Below are 20,759 nucleotides of genomic sequence, written 5' to 3' on the forward strand. Positions count from 1 at the left end.
GTGACTGAGTTTCATTTTCAGTCCTCAACCATATTAAACACAGAATATAAAAATAAAATAAAAAATAACAATCCCCCGTAACTTGTGGGCCATATATGAAGCTGCTGCTTGACTTCACCTCACAGGCTGTGCTAGAATACTTGTGAACATTTTTTCTTTATTTTTACCAAGAATTCCTCCAAAGGCTGTACAGATTCCATATAAATGATAAGGTAATACACAACTCACAAATGCCAAAGAAATGTAGCTCCTTTGACATAACTAGAGTATTTTCTTTTATTAACATTAGGGTGCTAAATTCGTTAATGGATACTTTATTAATTTACATTTCAAATGTTATCTTTTTTCTAAGTTTCCCCTTCCCAATCCCCCACCCCATCTCCATCCCCCTGTTTCTATAAGAGTACTTTCCCACCCACCCACCCACTGCTACCTCACCGCCCTGATATTCCTCTACACTGGGACATGAAGTCTTTACAAAACAAAGGCCTCTCCTCCCATTGATGCCAGATAAAGCCATCCTCTGCTACATATGCATCTGGAGCCATGGTCCCTTCCATGTGTACTCTTTGGTTGGTCGCTTCTATGAGCATAGTTCAGCATGTGTCCTTCTTATAGGTTGGAGCATCCAGGAATGGAATACCTCAGTCCTCAGGTAGTTAAGGTGCTAAATCTTAATCAATAATTTTTAGAATGGCAAATAAGAAGGGCATTTTATTCTTTCTCAGATATCATAAAGCTGTGAGTGGAAGAGCCAAAAGTGATTAGAGATTTCGACAATATACCCTAGGAATCCATTTCTCAAAATCAAAATGTCACCAAAAAGTCTAAAGACATTTTTCTCTGTGTTCAGTTAGTGATTTTACAAACCATGTCTCATTTGTCCTGCATAACAACCAGTTATGGACTCAACTTGACTTCTGTGCAGCAGAACTATACCTAACAAACCAAAAAATAGATCTGAATGTCAGTCTAAAATAATCTAATATTGACAATGGTATTAGGAAATTGATCACTGAGCTTTTCATTTAAATTTGTCTGGATGTTAGGCTAAAGAACAGATGTTCCTTTTATCTCATCAACCATCTCTCTTTGTTTCTCTCGAAAGTTTAATTCTGTTGTCAAAGAGCAGAGGTAGGGATGAATATGACAGTGCTCAGAAAAGGTAACTCACATTAGTGAGTACTGCAAGTACAGCAGACAAATTCTATTAATAATAAAAATAGACTGAAGAGGAAGAGTATTTGGGAGACAAATGAATGACTGTATTTTCTATTCCATTGATCTATCTGCCTGTCTCTACTAATACTATGAAGTTTTTATCATGATTGATCTGTAATACAGATTGAGGTCAGGGATCATGATTCCCCCAGAAGTTCTTTTATTGTTGAGAATAGTTTTCACAATCCTGGGTATTTTGTTATTCCAAATCAATTTGCAGATTGCTCTTTCTAACTCTATGAAGAGTTGAGTTGGAATTTTGATGCTGGCGAGGATGTGGAGAAAGGAACACTCCTCCACTGTTGGTGAGATTTGGAGATGAGGCTACAACCACTCTGGAAATCACTTCGGCAGTTCCTCAGAAACTTGGACATAGTCCTACCTGAAGACCCAGCTATACCACTTCTAGGCATATACCCAAAAGACGCTCTAACATATAAAAGGACACATGTACCACTATGTTCAGAGCTGCCTTATTTATAATAGCCAGAAGCTGGAAAGAACCTAAATGTCTTTCAACAGAGAAATGGATACAGAAAATGTGGAACATTTGCACAGTGGAGTGCCACTCAGCTATTAAAAACAATGATTTCATGAAATTCCTAGGCAAATGGATGGAACTTGAAGCTATCATCCTGAGTGAGGTAACCCAGTCACAAAAGAACACACACCCTATGCACTCACTGATAAGCAGATACTAGCCCAAAAAGCTTAGAATACCCATGAAACAATTCACAGACCGTATGAAGATCAAAAAGAAGGAAGTCCAGAATATGTACTGAGGTAGAGAGGGTGGTTGGGAGACAGAGCACCTTCATGGAGGCAAGAGGAGGGGGAAGGGTGAGTGGAAAATGAGGGAAAGCATATAACATTTAAAATGCATGTACAGAGAATATCCAAGAGAAAACAATTAAAAAGGAATGGCTTTTTTCAGCAGTGCTTCTCTCCCAGACATAGCACATAGTCCTGCAGGCAGCTATGACAGACCCTCTTTTTCTTCTCAATTGATCAGGAATAATGTTTATAATGCCTCATAATATTTCTTTGTTCAGTTAGAATATTCATAATCTATATTTTATTGTTGTCATGTAAAGGCATGTTTTTCACTGTAATATAACACACACATATAACATATACATGTATACATATGCATACATAAATGAATATAGTTTATTATATTTATATATTATATATATACTTATTAAATGTATACTTTTGTTAAGATGGGGTAAACCCAAGGCTTAGGTAAGTTAATATGTATGAGTTTATATAATAAAGATTCAAATACAAATGTGGACTGATGTAAATATTAGCAAATTAGTATTAATTTCATGATAAAAACTTAGATACTAAATCATTTTATTGCCTGATGCCATGTTATTTCATATGTATATTTTATGTAAGGTAATATAATAATAGAAGTAACATACACTATTTATTCAGTCAAAACTTTGTATTTAATCCTTTTAAGTAGGAATCGTTTATTATTAGGGGCACAAAAATAGCCAGTGATATTTCAATGGGGTAATTTTTTTTTTGATATGACATGGTTTAATAAGTCCTTTTCTCTAGCAAGCCGTGGGACCTCAGAGAAAGTTGAACAGTGTTAATCAAAAGAACTTTAGGTCTGGATGCTGATCCTTTTATAGCAGGTGATTAGCACGGGTGGACCTTTCTCCAAGTTCAATGACTGTTGATAATCTTTAAATAATCAGGCAGCTGTTAGACACCAAGAAAATGTCAAGTAGAACACCTGGGTGTTGAACATTTCAACATGCTGTAGGGCACTTTTGATCTATCTGCCTAACGTGCCACATGTCAGTGGCAACACATAGGTTAAGAGGAAAGCGTCTCATTAGAGCATGGCTAGTTTTCTGGGTGTCAAAAGGCACAAAGAAGCTTGTGCCCTTAGATGGGGGTAGTTATTTTCCTGTGCACTGTGGCTCCCAGTAGTTTTGAGTAGCCCGGGCCTTCTATTGTCTACATGTCTATAAACTATGCTTTTCATTCCTCTGCTTAAAAGGAGCATCTCAAGGGCCTCGTTTTCCCAAGCAGAACAATACAAATTACTGTCTAATGGCCGCAGATGCCATTTATAGGACAGGGCAGCCAGCGCCGGCAACTCCAAATTACAGGCAGGGTTCCTAGGGAAGTTAATGACCGCTGGCTCTATGCTGTGCACAGAAGGGTTAAGGCTGCATCCTGATTCCCAGAACGTTGTGCAGACAGAAGCATGTGGTGTGATGGCTTCCTCTAACCTTCTGTTCAAGCTGTCATCCTCACGACTGTACTACAGATGCTGTAATTGGTTTGCGAGCAGCTTAAGGAGAAAGGCCTCACAAATAAGCTTCTTTTCTTTTTTTTTTTCTTTCTTTCTTTTTTTTTTTTTTTTTTTTTTTCATTTTCAAAGAAGTCACTCGAGTTCTTCAGGTCCCAGGGCTTTCCAAATTCAGCATAGAGTTTGTAAGTGAAAATGGCAGCTAGGATAACAGAGAGATAGCTGATTTATCTATCTAGAGGGCAGAATTTGATTAAAAACACTTAGACTCATCCAACTGTTGGACTGAGTACCAAATCTCCAATGGAGGAGTTAAGGGAAGGACTGAAGGAGCTGAAGGGGTTTGCAACCCCATAGGAAGAACAATAATGTCCACCAACCAGATACCTGCCCTCCAGAGCTCCCAGGGACTAAACCACCAACCAAAGAGTATACATGGAGGGACCAACTGTCCCAGCTCCATATGTAGCAGAAGATGGCATTATCTGCCATCAGTGGGAGGGGAGCCCCTTGGTCCTGTGAAGACTCAGTGTCCCAGTGTAGGAGAATGCTAGGACACAGAGGTAGGAATGGGTGGGTGGGTAGGGGAGCATCCTTACAGAAGCAAGAGTGAGGGAGAAGGGGATGGGGGTTTGTGGAGGAGAACGAGTGAATCGGATAACATTTGAAATGTAAATTAATTAGATAAGCAATAAAAAAAACCCAAAATCAAACAAAGCTTAGAAACTTCACATATTACATTAAGGACACACACACACATGCACACACAAACACAGAGAGAGACACATGGAGCTTGAAGGGCCCATTAAGTTCTAACATAATCTTTAAGTATTCAACCCAGTCAGCTATACTCAATTAAAAGAATCTGAGAACTCAATGTAGATAATGCTTTTCTGGTTTGACTGAGCTGCGTATTTTCTACTTCAGTATTTTACTTGATGTAAGATTGTTCTGGCAAATATTACTTTTTAAGTTTTATCAACACTTTTCAAACTTATTTCAACAGAATTCTGAGTATTTATTAATTTATTCATTATTAGCCTCACATTTTCTAAATGAAAATGTCGACCCAATCTGCAGAATAATGTAACTTTTTCAGGCAAATAGGACTTCAAAGAAGTCCTTGATCCTCCGTAGTTACCTAGAGTGGTTTTGGGCAATGGAGGAGAGATTTTAGGATATTTTCCCCAATCCAAATTAATTATTGGGAAAGTTGTGGTTTAGGTTTTAAGGGATCTTTAACAGTTTAGAAAAATGGAGCCTCAGCCCACCCCAGATGACCATAGCAGAACTGAATTCCAGCACTGATATTTTAAGTATAGTCCATTTATTTAGAGGCAATAGTTCAAAACTCACCATAAAACCAAACATCAATTTGACTTTCCACACTTGTTCCTGTGTCACTACAAGTCAGATATTTGGATTGCTCCATTTCTGTACAGGTCACAAGAGAGAAGCCTCAGTAAGCTGTACTGAGAACGGGGCCTTTGCATCATCTCCATTCTAGTGCTTTATCTGCTCATAGGTCAGTCAAAATCTGCTCGGTAACTGTGACTTTACGAGCAGAACTGATAAGGAGGGGGCTTTGTTTACTACAAGCAAACAGTGTAGAAACATTGATGGACTCTGACCAGTTTCCTGGCAGAAATGAAAAGCAGTATTCATACAGGAGTTCTAAACCACTTAGGGTTCCAGGATGAGACAACCTTTATTGCAAATTAAACCTTCTGTCCTGTAAGCCTGTATTATTGAGCAAAATGAAGAAAAATATAAACCCTGCATGAAAAAAATACGGCTTAATGGTACTATTGTGGTTAAGGTGAGGCAGATGTGATAATTAATAATACAGTCACAATGAATATTATAATAATGGAGATGTCAATACAATCATTAAAATCCTTAAAATCCATACCAAAGTATTTCTAATTTTTTAGAATGCATGTATTTCTTTTTCTTTCTTTCTTTCTTTTTCTTTTCTTTTCTTTTTTTTTTTGTGTGTGTGTGTGTGTCTACAGTTCTATCTGTATACCACATGCAGGTCTGGTTCCCATGGAGACAGGAGAAGAGAAGGCATTAGGTCCTCAAGAACATCACATACAGATAGCTATGAGTTGCCATGTTGTTTGCAGGATTAGAACCCAGGTCTCTCTAGAAGAGCAGCCATGCTCTTATTCACTGAGGCAGCTCTCCAGCCTAATATATTTTAAATTGAATTTAGTCAAATTTTCCCATATTCTACTGTCCGGTGTGGCCTATTAAATATAAATAAGTGGGTTTTGTTTTAAACTAGAACTTTTATGTATGAACATTTTTCAACATATAGTTATTGCTTTAAAAAATAATGAACATAAATTCTCAGCTAGTAGAGAGCCAAAAGGTTCAGTAATACTATATTATCTAAAATTAAATGTTGTGATTCCTGCTGATTCCTCACATTTTGACAAAAGTTCTCTCTTTCTCATCCTTTTTTTATTTCATCTCCAACCTCTCTAATCTGTTTTTTTTTTGGGGGGGGCTCAGCCATATTGTACAGCTTTTGACTGTCAAGTGCATATGAAGCTCCAATATGATTGAAAAGGTTCCCAGGGACAACCCCTGACCCAAACATAATGCAAAATTCTCTAATCCTGTCTAGTGGAGGTTATGACACCATAACATTTTTAAATGCTGTTTAAAACCCTTTTGCCTATCTGATTTCTTTGAAGAGTTATTATCATTGTTTATCTTTTCTACATTGATTCACTGTCATGCTGGTGCATGCTTGTGGCATGATATGTCTGTGCATGTCAGAAAACAGCCTGTCTTCCTATGGTGTTGCAAACCCTATCCAGCTTCTTCAATTCTGTCTCTAATTCCTCCACTGGAGACCCTGTTTTCAATCCAATGGTTGGCCGTGAGCATCTGCCTCCTTATTTGTCATGATCTACCAGAGCCTCTCAGGAGACAGCTATATCAGGCTCCTGTCAGCATGTACCTCTTGTTATCCGCAATAGTGTCTGGGTTTGGTGGCTGTATATGGGATAGATACCCAGGTGACGCAGTCACTGAATGGCCTTTTCTTCAATCTCTGATCCACACTTTGTCTCTGTATTTCCTCCAGAACTCCCAGAGTTCCCAGAGACTAAACTACCAACCAAAAAGTACACATAGAGTGACCAGCAGCTCCAGCCACATGTGTAGCAGAGGATGGCCTTATTGAGCATCAAGAGGAGGAGAGGCTCTTGGTGCTTTGAAGGCTCAATGCCCCAGTGAAGAGGAATGTGATGGTGGGGAGTTGGGAGGGAGAGGATGGGTGGGTGGGGTAGCACTCTCATAGAGGCAGGGGGAGGCGGATTGATATAGGGGAGATTCTGGAGAGGGAAGCAGGTAAAGGGAATAACATTTGAAGTGTAAATAATAAAAATATCCAATGATGAAAAAAAGAAGACAGCTTGTTTGTAGCCATTTACCTCCTAGGTGCTAATAATCAATCTCAGGCTGTCTGGCTTGACAGTTAGTGACTCCCACATTAGACCCTATTACCAGTCCTTATCTTTATTTTAATTTTCTTTATTGCATACTTTATGTATTTACTTTTCATATGTTATCCCCTTTCCCTGTTCCTCCCTTTCCTATCCCCCTCCTCCTGCTTCTATGAGGATGTTCCCCACTCTACACAGCCACACCCAATTCAACACCCTGGAATTTGCCTACACTGGGGAAACTAGCCTTCCAAGACCAAAGGTTTCTCCTCCTATTGATGTCAGACATTGCCTACTACATATGCAGGTGGAGCCAAGCGTCTCCCCATATGTACTATTTGGTTGGTGGTTTAGTCTGTGGGAGCTTTGAAGGAGGGGGATCTGGTTGGTTGATATTGTTGTTTTTCCTATAGGGTTGCAAATCCCTTTAAATTCTTCAGGCTTCCTCTAACTAATCCACTATGGTCTCCAATGGTTAGCAGCAAGCATCTTCATCTGTATTAGTAAAGCTCTGGCAGAGCCTCTCAGGAGACATCATACAGATTCCTGTCAGCAGGCACTTGGCATCAGCAATAGAGACTGGGTTACCCCTCAGGATAAATGAATTTCTAGTTCAATTCATTTGCCTAATAATTTCATGAAATCATTGTTTTTAATATCTGAGTAGTACTCCATTGTGTATATTGCCACATTTTCTGTATTTATTCCTCTGTTGTAGGACATCTAGGTTCTTTCCAGCTTCTGGCTATTATAAATAAGGTTGCTATGAACATGATGGAGCATGTGTCCTTGTTAGATATTGGAGCATCTTTTGGGTATAAGCCTAAGAGTGGTATATCTGAGTTCTTAGGTAGTACTATGTCTAATTTTTTGAAGAACTGGCAAACTGATTTCCAGACTGGTCGTACCAGCTTACAACCCCACCAACAATGGAGGAGTGTTCCTCTTTCTCGACATCCTGTCAGCATAAAAATTACAACACAATTATTCATAGAGTTAGAAAAAGCAATATGCAAATTCATTTGGAATAACACAAACCCAAGATAGTAAAAGCTATTCTTAACAATAAAAGAACTTCTGGGGGACGCACCATCTCTGACCTGGAACTATACTACAAAGCAACAGTTTAAACAATGTATGGTATTGGTACAAAAACAGAAACGCAGATCAATAGAATAGAATTTAAGACCCAGAAATGAGCACATACACCTATGGGCACTTGAACTTTGACAATGGAGCTAAAACCATCTTTTTTGTAAAACAAAGATAGCATTTTCAAGAAATGGTGATGGTTCAACTGGCATTCAGCCTGTAGAAGAATGCAAATCGTTCCATTCTTATCTCCTTGTACAAAGCTCAAGCCAAGTGTATCAAGGACCTTCACATAAAACCAGAAACACTGAAACTAACAGAAGAGAAAGTGGGAAAGAACCTCAAACACATAGGCACATGGGGAAATTTCCTGAGCATAACACTAATGGCTTATCTTTCTTTGTTTTTTTTGTTTGTTTGGTTGGTTGGTTGTTTTTAGAGATAGGGTCTCTACTTAGCTCTTGGAACTTAAGATGTAGATCATCAATCTTGGAAGTCACAATGACCCACCTGAGTGGCCTAATCAAGGTGTACACCATTGCTAATGACTCATCATTTTGAAACAGTTCCCTGTGTAGATTTTTTTTGTCGACTTTTTCTGAATCATTTTTCTGTGATTCATATCCTTTGATTACTCTTCCTAAACTGTAGCAATGATGTTTCTGAAAATGGAAAATCTTATCAGTAAATACTACTTGAATTCTCTGCATGAACATCGTATCACAACTTAATATTGACCAAATGAATACATCTTATAATTTACACATATAAAATTCAGAAAATGATGCTATGTAGTCCCTGGAGGAAATGATGCTACTTAGTCCCTGGAGGATATGATTCTTAGTCCCTGGAGGAAATGATGTTACATAGTCCCTGGAGTACATTTTTGTCTGCTTCCAGTCACTTTGCCTCTTCAAAGGTCATCATTATGTTGACTTCTAAAACTGCAGGTTAGAATGATATCTTTTGTATTAAATAAGCCATTGCAAATTGTTTAATATTTACCATCTTGTACACTGTATAATATGAGCCATTCATCTTTTAATGCATCATATCGAATTTATTTTGGTTGTTTTCTGATTCGGCCAGACACACTGTCTTTTTCTTAGTCATTCATACTGTTGACTGAAACTTGTAATTTTTCCTCTTTTTCAAACCTTGCTTGAGATAATTTCAGTGAAAAATTAAGTAAGTTAATTTGTCTCTTTGTAGTTAGCATAATAAATACACATTATAAGTTAACATGGAAGGTGAATTTCCTTATTGGGGAGGAAAAATGTGTTGAAAAGGAACATAGAATGTTGGCAGAAACAAGATTCCCACACATAAATTATTAGAAATTTCACTTTCAAATTTAGTGTTAGTAGTTTCCATTATAAGCAAAATACTTGGGGGAAACCTTAGAGTAAAGGTTTTCTAAATTTGGAAACATTTATATTTCACACTTTGTTAAAAATAGCCTTTTAGTTGACTTTATTATTTGGGATAAAAAAAGACTATGTAGTTTTCATGAGACTCTTGGAGGAAATTCTCATAAATTTACCATATATAGGAGTAATAAATCAAGTGCTTTAAATTTCAGAGAAAAGCACGAATTTTCATTAAAATAGTTGTCTACATATGAGCACACATAATGAAAACTAAATGAAAAAATCATTTTTATATCTATAGTTTTCTTTCTGACTGCTTTTAAGCCATTTTTAACCCTATAGCAAATAAGTTTCTTTATAGTATATTAGAGATTTATTAAGATTATTAAGTATGTGTAGCTATGCAAAATATCCAAAATAAATTACATGTCACAATTTTTTGCCAAAATATATTTTTAAATGTCACACCCATACACTCATTTGTTAGACCTCCAAGAAAGTATTTACATGATGTTTCTAACTGGCTAATTATTTTTACTAAAACTAATTGTTCCTTATAAGACCCAATCTCACCGAATTATTTATAAGCATTTTCCTAATATTCCAGTATGCATCTAATGAATAAGGGCACATTCCTTGTCTTGCAGACTTACTCTCTAAGCCTGCCCATTCTCGGCCTTTGTCTCAGAGAGTACAGAGGATGGGGAAAGACTTATCAGTGATGGCCTGAGCTACCTGGAGATAATGTCTTTGAAATGAATACTGATAGTAATGTAAACTCAGTGCATTGCATTGCATTCCTGTGCTCTCCCTTCACCTAGTAAATCTTTAGCCATATACACATGGGTGAAGGGCAAAGCTCCGTGATATCTGAGCCCAGCGGAACTCGAAGCTGTGACAGCTGGGGTTTATGGAAGTCTTTCTGCAGAGTTGCTTTCTTTATTGTCTTTGGTGAATAAACTTAAGGAACAAGGGCAAAGCCTGAACACCCACTTTGATCTTTCTACACACATGGAAAAGAAACACAAGTATGGAGTGCTTTACTAAAGGCAATTTGATAAGAACTTGAAAGACACAACTAATTAAATTATAGAAATATTTTATCATTATTCATTTCTTGATAAGAGACTGATAATAATCTTAGATACTTCAATTTTCCACGTATAGTTAAAGAACAGGAGAAGCCACTAGCTTTTATTTGATTAATTTGAGTCTATTTAACAAATGAGATTCCTCCACATGGTACATTTTTCCCCTTTTTACAGCTTAACCAAAAGAAGAAAGAGGATGAGATGGGGCATGAAAAAGAAAGGAAATTAATAAGAGAAAATACACACATACCAAAACAATTATCCATTCTTTTTAAGCACTTGCATAAGATTTACTTGGGTTTAATAAAATTTGACTTATATATCCTGAAATATATTAAATGTGTAGATTTTCCTATCTTGTTCAGTTTTAATACTTAACCACAGCCTTGATACCTAAAACAAAATTTACAAGTGTAATGTATAAATTAATTTATTTATTAAGAACATTAAGATAGACAGAACAAATACAATGGTCAAAGAAAATAGGTTTGCTTTTAAGTAAACAGCAGAAGAATAGGGTTGTGTCTGGAAAATACTAAATTAGCAGTGCTAAAATAGGTAGCTATAAGAAGCCAACATTTCTGTTGAAACTAAGAATTTTCTGATCAAACTTGTATGAGTGGGCAGCTAGAATTAAAGACTAGCACTTAAGGGGCACATTCTGGGCATGAAGAAACTTCCCAGTGACTCTATTCTTTTTGCAAATATTTACTAAATTCCAATCTTGTGTAGACACAGAGGAGCGGCAGAGCGAGGCTGCGTTCCCTTGAGGAGACAGCAAATGTAAACAATTGGGAAGTGATGGAGACTAAAGACTGTGGTAGTTAATGGGAAAGGTGCCAATGGAGGGTGGACCAGTGTGTCTGAGAACAGGGCGCATGTACTGATCTAAGGGAACAACGGGGCTGAGATCTAAACGTGAGATAAGAACATATGGAAGGTTAGACGTATTGAAGGTGTTGCAACTCAGAAAAAAATATATATAGTGCACTTTCAGGCACATCTGAACACGGTACAGAAGGGCCAGTTACACAGAAGGCTACTTAGCAGGCATGCTTGCCCAGTGTTGAGCTTGGCTATGATGAATACATATCAAAGTCGATCTTTATATTAGCAATCCAAATATAAACAGCTAATGGATCATGAAGGCCTATGTCTCAGAGGCCAACTTCTTGGGCAATAGAAGACAACTGTCATGTAATATATTTTAGGTTCTGATGAAAGATATTCTCATCTAGCTAATTTATATTAGTCAGTTCTGAATGAATCTTCATCCTTTTTTTCTCACGTTTAGATTGTGATTCTTCTGGTTAGCCCCTCTTTGATTGTTCTGTGAAAGAAACAATGCCATAATGATTTACCTTAACTACATTTTTTTAAAATTTTAGTATGACTTCATTTATCCCTAAAATGAATGACTCTCAAGGTTCTAGGATAACACCCCATGCTTGTGAATCAGGAGTAAAGTTGAATCCATTTCCTGAACTCCCATAGGTTTTAATAAAGCATTTGGGAGAATCTCCGAGAGATTTCTGAAGCCCTTAGCTCCATGAGAACCAATGGTCATAAAAAATGAACCGTGGGCGCTGCCTTTCTGGTACAATCCCAAAACATGTAGAGCATCTTTGTAACTAAACCCATAGTCAGTTCGCTTTCAAAACTTCGTACACAATAGGTGCAGAGGGTCAGTCTGCTGAATGAATAAATACACTTCAAATGTCTGCAGGTCTAATCTTTATTTTCTAGCTGACTTCTTCCTTTCTCCTCTCGACTCCGTCAATACAAATGTGTTGCCTTTGCACTTTTGGGTTTGGGGTTTCTGCTCCACTTCACCTTTGATTATTTTTTTCCCAACTCCACGTTCCGCTGAACAGCGTTACGGCTGGGGACATCTCCCTTTCTCTTTAAAGGCTTGCTTTTACCTCTTCCCTTGAGTGCTTTCTTTATAGCATTTTAAGTATATCCTGACACCAGGACATCTTTACTGCAGAGTTAAACATCTATTCTTTTGATCATTTCCTCTACTCTGATTTCTTGCCATCCTTAAAACCAAAAAAAAAAAAAAAAAAAAAAAAAAAAGGAATAATAACTTGAATTTGTAGATAGATTTCACAGCTTTTAAGAAATGGATTAAAACCAACTTTAGTCATAGTATAGATTTTAAAAAACCCATAATATTCTAATAAATCTTTATTTCTTGTTCATAAATACTTAATTTTTCTGAAGCTCTTCCATACTAGTCTTTGTACAGTGAACTGAATCCGTTAGAATTGCAACCTAAATAAACATCAAGTCTTACAGACAAAAGTCTAAATATTTAGGGTCTTAGATCATTTTCTTTTCAATATGCTACTGTGTTAGTTTCCACAGTTGAAATTATGCTAAATCAAATGCATGCTCTTTTAGAATGCTAGAGTGCTACACCAGAGTTAAACGACTTTCTCCCTTCATCTTTATTTTAGGGTTGCTGCTACAGAACCAAAGATCTACCCCCTTTTTCAGTTCACTTCTCTGGTTGAACATTTTCACACCTGGGACATCTCGAAACAGAGCCATCAGCTCCCGGAAGTGAAATTCCCTGCTTTATATTTCTCTTCTCTCAAACCTGGAGGAAGTCCCCAGTACCTCCCTGGATGAGAAATCAATTTTCTTCTTTGTACTGAGCCCTGTTACCCTCCTTCTAAGATTACATCTAGTCTTCTTCCTCTGTGTTCCTAAATGCATTTCACGGTTCTGCTTGAAGGAATACTTTCCTATATCTGGGAGATTTTAATTAGTCTTTTGATGTTTCTTTTTGAAATCCTCTCTTTCACTTTTCATTATTTATAGTCTGCAATTCCCCTTATCTTTGTCTCAACATTAAATGCTTTTCTACATTATTATTTCTTCTGGAATTCAATTCTTGTTGTCAGGATGCTAGGCTACTTTTTATCTTGGTTGTGTGTGGTGTCATATGTGTCTACGTGTACATACAACTGTATATGGTGTGTAGGGTCATAGATATACAAATATACTTTGTTCCTTTTGAATTATTCCATTTTCATCCTAAACATTAAAGAGAGAAATCTAAATTATAATTTTTGTATTGGGATTCAATTCAAGATAACTAGATTAGTAAAAAATAGCCTCCCAGGGATGAAGACAAAGTCTATGAAAGAAGATCTCTAAAATAATTGCTCTTCTAGCAAATGATGTCTAAGCATATTTTAGAAAGAACACATTTTCAATCTGAAGAAATATAAAACTTTTCTCAACCATAAATGAAGAAATAAACACAGAACATTTTGAGAATGGTGACTTAAACGCCAGCTTCGTGATAGGAAAGCAAGCACTCTGGGACAAAAAAGATGCTTTCCAACGTGGTTAGCATACTGACTACAAGAATGTGTATGGTGCAGTTCCAATTGCAGTAAGTGTGGCATTGTTATAGAAATCACAAAGGTCCCATGCTGATCCTCAAACGATGAAGTTTGTCATTAATTTTCTATGTAGCATGATAAATGATTGATAGATGACAGACTATAGATACTAGATAGTAGTTCAGAGATAAATAAACACATATAAGTTTCTGTACCTATGCCTCATGATTAATTTTCATGCCTGATGAAAAATATCTAAGGTTAACTCATTCTGACATTCTATACCCAGGCTTATGCTTCAAAAATCATTCAGTTATTTGTCATTTTTTGGATGCATTCAGTAGATATCCTAATAAGTTTTATAAAAGTGAATGTTGTACCTCCAACACTGGGACAAAGGTCTTTTATGAATATTTATTTATTTACTCACTGTGTGTGTTGGTGGTGGTGCATGGAGTGGCATGCCTTTGGGGGTTAGATGGTAACATGTGAGTGCGTTCATTCCTTCTACCATCCAGGCTTCTGAGTATAGCACTCATAGCATTCTGCAATGTCAGCAAGAATCTTTACAAGTTGAGCCATTTCAATGTCCACCAGCCAGACATAAGTATTTAAAATTCTAACTATTTTAAAATTAAAACAACTTATATTAATTATTGCTAGTTTACAATGGAAGACATATATTTGATGTGTGGATAGTAGTTATATGTATGTGAGTCAAAAATGCTATAGAGCAATACATCTTAGTTCTAAGTAATTGACAACTTAATAAATCATTTGTGCTAGTTTACCTGATTGGTTGGTACCTGATTAGTTAGTTTGTCCTCTATTCTGTGGAACAAGGCACACCGACCCATAAACTAAAGAAATAATAGAACAATAGCCTCCATTAAAGCAAACTCAGGTTTGGATAATCTTTGCTGTTAATTGAAGAGGCAGTTTAGGTTCCTGCCATGAATAAGGTTTCAGTTCCTACTGTGTTCATGCCTAAAATCAAACTATTTGGATATTTATTTTTTAAATGTCTATTTATTGCTTGTGTAAAATTTTCAGCATTCTTCATTTATTGACCATCTAATGTGGAAGAAGCCCTGCAGAGTTTTCCATTGATAAGCACACATACTTGTGTGTTTTATTAGTCTCCTATTTTGAAATTTATTAAGTAATTAAAATTAGAAAATTCACTCATCATCTTTCATATTCTAATTATATCTTTGACCTGGAGAGCTAGTTCATTAAAGAATTAGATTGAATTTTGAGCATGTTTATGGTTTTTACTTTAATTATAATAATGAGAGATAGTAAAAGAATTGTAACATCAGTTCTAGTTAAAGCCATATGCGTAATGCTTTTCAACAATCTCTTCTCATGAGGAGAGGATGTTCCTAGTCCAGCAGTGTCTTGATGTACAAAGGGGTGGTAATACCCCATGGGAGGAGGAAGGGTGTGGAAAGATTTGTGTGAGGGGCTTCAACAGGAGGAGAGGCTGATATTAGGATGTAAGATGAATAAGTAATAAATTAGTAAAACTAGTAAATTCATTCATAGGTCAGAATAACATAAACTGTTCATATTTTAAACAAATGATGCTGGTTTTAAAGTTAACTAGTATATAAAAATATCTTTATTACCATCTCTTTATTACAAAAATAACTTACTCAATATTTTGAGACAGTTAATCTCTAAATAATTCGATTCATATATGTAGGACATTAATACTTGACAAAATAATTATTATCCAGTTAATAAAGTAAAAATATTGATAGCCACTACCCATGGGTAATCTATAAATAAATGTAAAGTAAATTTATCTGAAAGTGTAATCCAGGTTATTGAAGTACAATTAATTTCAATGCAATGCAACTCAAGGGTACAGTAAATGTGTGTGTGTGCCCAAATATTTTTCTTTTATGTATCCTACAATAAGCATTGTATATCTTTGTTGAATTGACTTTGTTAGGGGAGTACTTACTGAAGTACTCGATTCTTAGTTCAGTGAAAAACATATCCTCCAAGTAAATAATAGCCTAATGCATGAAACTGTCTAGGATTCATGTGTTTGATCCCAAAGAATAGGCATTAAAATGACAGTTTAGCTCTAGCCAATGGACGGACCTAGGTCACCACACTCTATAGCAAATACTATTGTAGGTGTGAACATACCTGTGAAACAAACATCAATATTGTCACATTTGTAGAAATTTAAAGAAGACAGAAAATAATCAAACTAATATATAGTAGAGTAATGCTGTCTACTGTATATTAGGGCAGGCAATGCTAGTTTCTTGGTAAGTTTGGACTGTAAGTTTGGAGAGTGATATGAATGTTACTAAGTAACCAACTACTTTCTGATTGGAATAAACTCAGCTTCACTTGAAAGAACACTTACTTGATTCTGCAAACCTTGTCAGGAGCCCATTGTTGGGCAGGTCATAAGCCCTGGGTGGGAAACTTTTCCTATTGTTTTGCTAAAATGTCCATTTGCTAAACAGTTTCCAAATAACTTATATTTACACTCATAGATTATGCCTGTGCCAAACCAAAGTGACCCTCTCCAGCCAATGACCTCCCACCCTTCCTCATCCAAGAAGCTCCAATTAAACTCAACAGACCACAAACAAACAAGCAAAATAGGAGACATGAAAATAGAAGGGGGACGAGTTGGGAATGTTTGAGGGGGGAGGAAGAAGATAAGAGGGATTTATGAGTTGGGGATGACTAAATTCATTAAATAGAGGTATGAGACTGTCGTTAATATTTTCAAACTAACAAAACATCCCATGACCAAACTAATAGAAATAGCTACTATCATAAGAACTAATACATTTTTATAAGGAGGACAGTGAAAGATGTATTAAATGTGGGTACTAAACCCATGCCACAGAATTAAATAGACAGTGAAGGTGATCTGAGTAGTTTATATAGAAAGCAGTAAGTGATGACTTTGGATACAGGAGTTACATCCAAATCAGTATCGCGGCTGCCTTAGTCAGTGTGCATTGCTGTGGAGAGGCACCATGACAAGACATCCTTTGTAGAAGAAAACATTCAGTTGAGGCTGGCTTACAGGTTCACGGGTTTAGTCAATTGTCATCATTTCAGGAAGCTTGGTGGCCCGCAGGAAAATTATCAGAGAGCTCTGCATCTTGATCCATGAGCAGCAGGAAGGAGAGCGAGCCACTGTGTCTCAATCCCACCCCCAGTGACACGTCTTGCAAAGAGGCCACATCTACTCTAAATATCTACTCATCCGTCTCAGGCAGATCCACTCACTGATGACTAAGTTTTCAGACATATTAGCCTATGAGGAGGATTCTTATTAAACCACCACAGTTATTGTATTATCACTGACTGAGGAATATTACACTTAATAAAGTCTAAAGTGTAAAAAAGGAAACAGGTAAAACATGGAAGCTATGGGGGAAGAAGAAGTTAGGAATGGCTGCAGAGACACAGATCACAAAAGATATTCTTTCTCTCATAGTCATGAGAATAGTCTCTATCTCACACAAGAGCATCATGCTTATAGAGAGCGTTCTGCTCAATGAAGTAACACAGAACACATTTTATTAGCTTCTTGTGGTGCTTAATAACTTATTAGAGAATACTGCATTCGACCAACACATCATCCTTATCTTAAAGCCTGTGGTAGCAAAATCTGATGAAGACTTTTATGGTCGCTTTCTTGGGGTTTCATTATGCTCTGACTTTGTCAACTATATGCCTAAGGAAAAGACAATTTCAGACTCCCATGAAAATAGTTGAAAAAAACGATATCCTGGAGGATGTAGTACCAAGATTTTATTTTCTCACTGTCTGTCAGGGAAAAGCTTGCTCTCAGCCACTATATAAGGTAACTAGCTATTCCTCTCCAGACATTGTTTACAAATGCCCTCTGTGCAATCTAGAACTCCCCAAATTGGCAGAGAACATGCTCTTCTGTCTGCTAAGATGTCATAACAGAACAAAATCAAAGACATGACTCTGAGATGGGCACTCCTCTTGAGTAGTTCAAAGTACAGTTTTCACCTACTTACAAGGAAGGGTGATGATATGAAATTCTAGTTCAGGAGTCAGCTGATGTCCCCTTACAGTCTGCTCATCAGCATAGCACTTAGAAAGATGATGGCCTTAGTGCTACAGCTGGAAAATACCTGGATATTGTATATGCTCATTTGTCACATTTTTAAAGTCTCCTTTTCTTCCTGTTACTGTCATTTTTAATTTTCCAACAAGATCTCGACTTAAAGTTATTTAAGCAATTTTAGGAAAAGCAAAACGAGGAGATAGGAAATTTAAAGACACTGACAAACTATTCAATACAGGAAAGGAGAAGGAAGAATGGGAAAGTAGAAAGCAGAGACCAAAAAGTAGCAAGGGTTTTTTGTTGTGTTTTGTTTTTTTTTTTTTAATTCTTGGGGTTTTTTTAAATAATTTACAGAAGAAGTAATAAAAATGTAGATCATTACAGATCCAATAAAATTAGGAAAGGAGAGAGGACTGAAGAGGCTTTATGATGCAGAATTAAAATTACAAATCAGTTGCTGATATGATTTGCTGACATAATTTGGGGTCCAGAGTATCAGGAAAGTTTTCCATAAGAGCCCCCGACACTGCAAGAATGATACCAGTATCATAAGCTAGAGTCAGAATTATACAGGGGCAAGTGGTGATTAGTTTTATCTGATCAGAAAGTAACTGTAGTTTTGAAGAATTTAGACGTTACATTCTAAAATTTATGATTTTTTAAAATCATGACTTACAAAGACATTTGTAATTGGCCCTGAAATAAAAACTGAAAAGGAAGCTCAAGGCTACAAGGTTGGCAAATAAAAGATTTTGACTTGCAGCATAACAAGCCTTACCAGGGAGTGTGAATGGAAGAAGAAAATGAAACAGTTGGAAACCCTAAGATACAGAGATGCTACAGAAGCCTTGTAAAGGGAGCTGCACCTAAGTGTCTGGTTGTTCTTCATATAGACATAATGTATGTATCAGATTGCAAGTCCATGAGAAAAGCAAAAAAAAAAAAAAAAAAAAAAAAAAAAAAAAAAAAAAAAAAAAAAAAAAAACAACGAGAACATATGCATAAAGATTGGGCAGCATTTATCTTTAGAACCAAAAGAGGTTAAGAAGAAGTATTTGCCAGTGACACAGCATAACACATTGCAAAATTGCTGAATTTTATCAAGTATTGAGAATTTAGCAGATTTAGGGGATAGCACATCAGGAACATATCTCACGTAAGAAAGAAAACAAATTCTAAGGATAAAATAGTATGTAACTAAGTTTTTAATATTCCAACTGGAAATGTTGCAATAGCTAACATTCAGATTTATGAAAGGTACAAAGGCATAAAGATATGACTTGGTCATAATAAGAAATTCTGTAAATATGTGATGGAAAAAGGACAGCTTATTCAACAAATGGTGTTGGTCCAACTGGCACTCAGCATGCAGAAGAATGAAAATAGACCCTTTTTTATCTCCATGTACAAAGCTCAAATGCAAGTGGATCAAAGATCTCCACATTAAACCAGGTACACTGAAACTATTAGATGAGAAAGTAGGGAAAACCTTAGAACTCATAGGCACAGGAGAAAATTTCCTGAACAGAACACCAATGGCTACTGCTTTAAGGTCAAAGATTAACAAATGGGACTTAATGAGATTGCAAAGTTTCTGTAAGGCTAAGGACATTGCCAAGAAAACAAAACGGCAGCCAACAGAATGGGAAAAGATCTTTACCAACTCCACATCTGATAGAGGCCTAATATCCAAGGTATACAAAGAACTCAAGAAGTTAGACACCAGAAAATCAAACAACCCTATTAAAAATGGGGTACAGACTTAAACAAAAAGTTCTCAGTTGAGGAATATCGAATGGCTGAGAAACATCTAAGGAAGTGCTCAACATCCTTAGCCATCAGGGAAATGCAAATCAAAACAACACTGAGATTCCACCTCACACCTGTCAGATTGGCCAAGATCAAAAATTCATATGACAGCAGATGCTGGCAAGAATGTGGAGAAATAGGAACATTTATCCACTGTTGGTGGGGGTGTAAACTGGTACAACCACTATGTAAATCAGTCTGGCTATTTCTCAGAAAATTGGACATAGTATACCTGAAGATCCAACTATTCCACTTCTGGGCACTTACCCCAGAGACACTCCAACATACAACAAAGACACATGTACCACAATGTTCTTAGCAGCTCTATTTATAATAGCCAGAAGCTGGAAAGAACCCAGATGTCGTTCAGTAGATGAATGGATACAAAAATTGTGGTACATTTACATAATGGTGTACTACTGAGCTATCAGAAATAATGACAATGAAATTCTTAAGAAAATGGATACATCTAGAGAATATTATCCTGAATGAGATAACCCAGTCACAAAAGAACAGACATAATATGCAGTCACTGATAATTGGATACTAACCCTGAAAGCTCTGAACACCCCAGAAACAACTCACAAACTGTGTAAAGTTCAAGAAAAGAAACGAAAAGAAAAGAAAAGAAAAGAAAAAGCCATTATATTTACTCCTTACATACCAAGAAAACTTTGACTAACTCCAGGTTACATCCTGTTTTAAGTGTACTTTATGCTTATTGTAACTAGTAAGATCTTAATGCACACTATCAAACCTTAAAAAAATGCTTAAAATTTGTACATTTATCTTTGTTTTTAAAAATAAAGTTCTTCAATAAAAAAAGAAATTCCTTCTAATGTGAAAATTTAATGAGTTTGTAATAGAAATATAATTTGGTTGTTTATTAATAAGGTGCAAGTTACTTCCATAAGGAATCATTTTAACCAGCAATCTATCAGTTCATCATTGTTAATCAACATTTCATTAGTAAATAAGGACTCCATGAGGA

Source organism: Micromys minutus (assembly GCF_963924665.1).
Source record: "Micromys minutus genome assembly, chromosome: 7".
NCBI classification, from domain to species: Eukaryota; Metazoa; Chordata; class Mammalia; order Rodentia; family Muridae; genus Micromys; species Micromys minutus.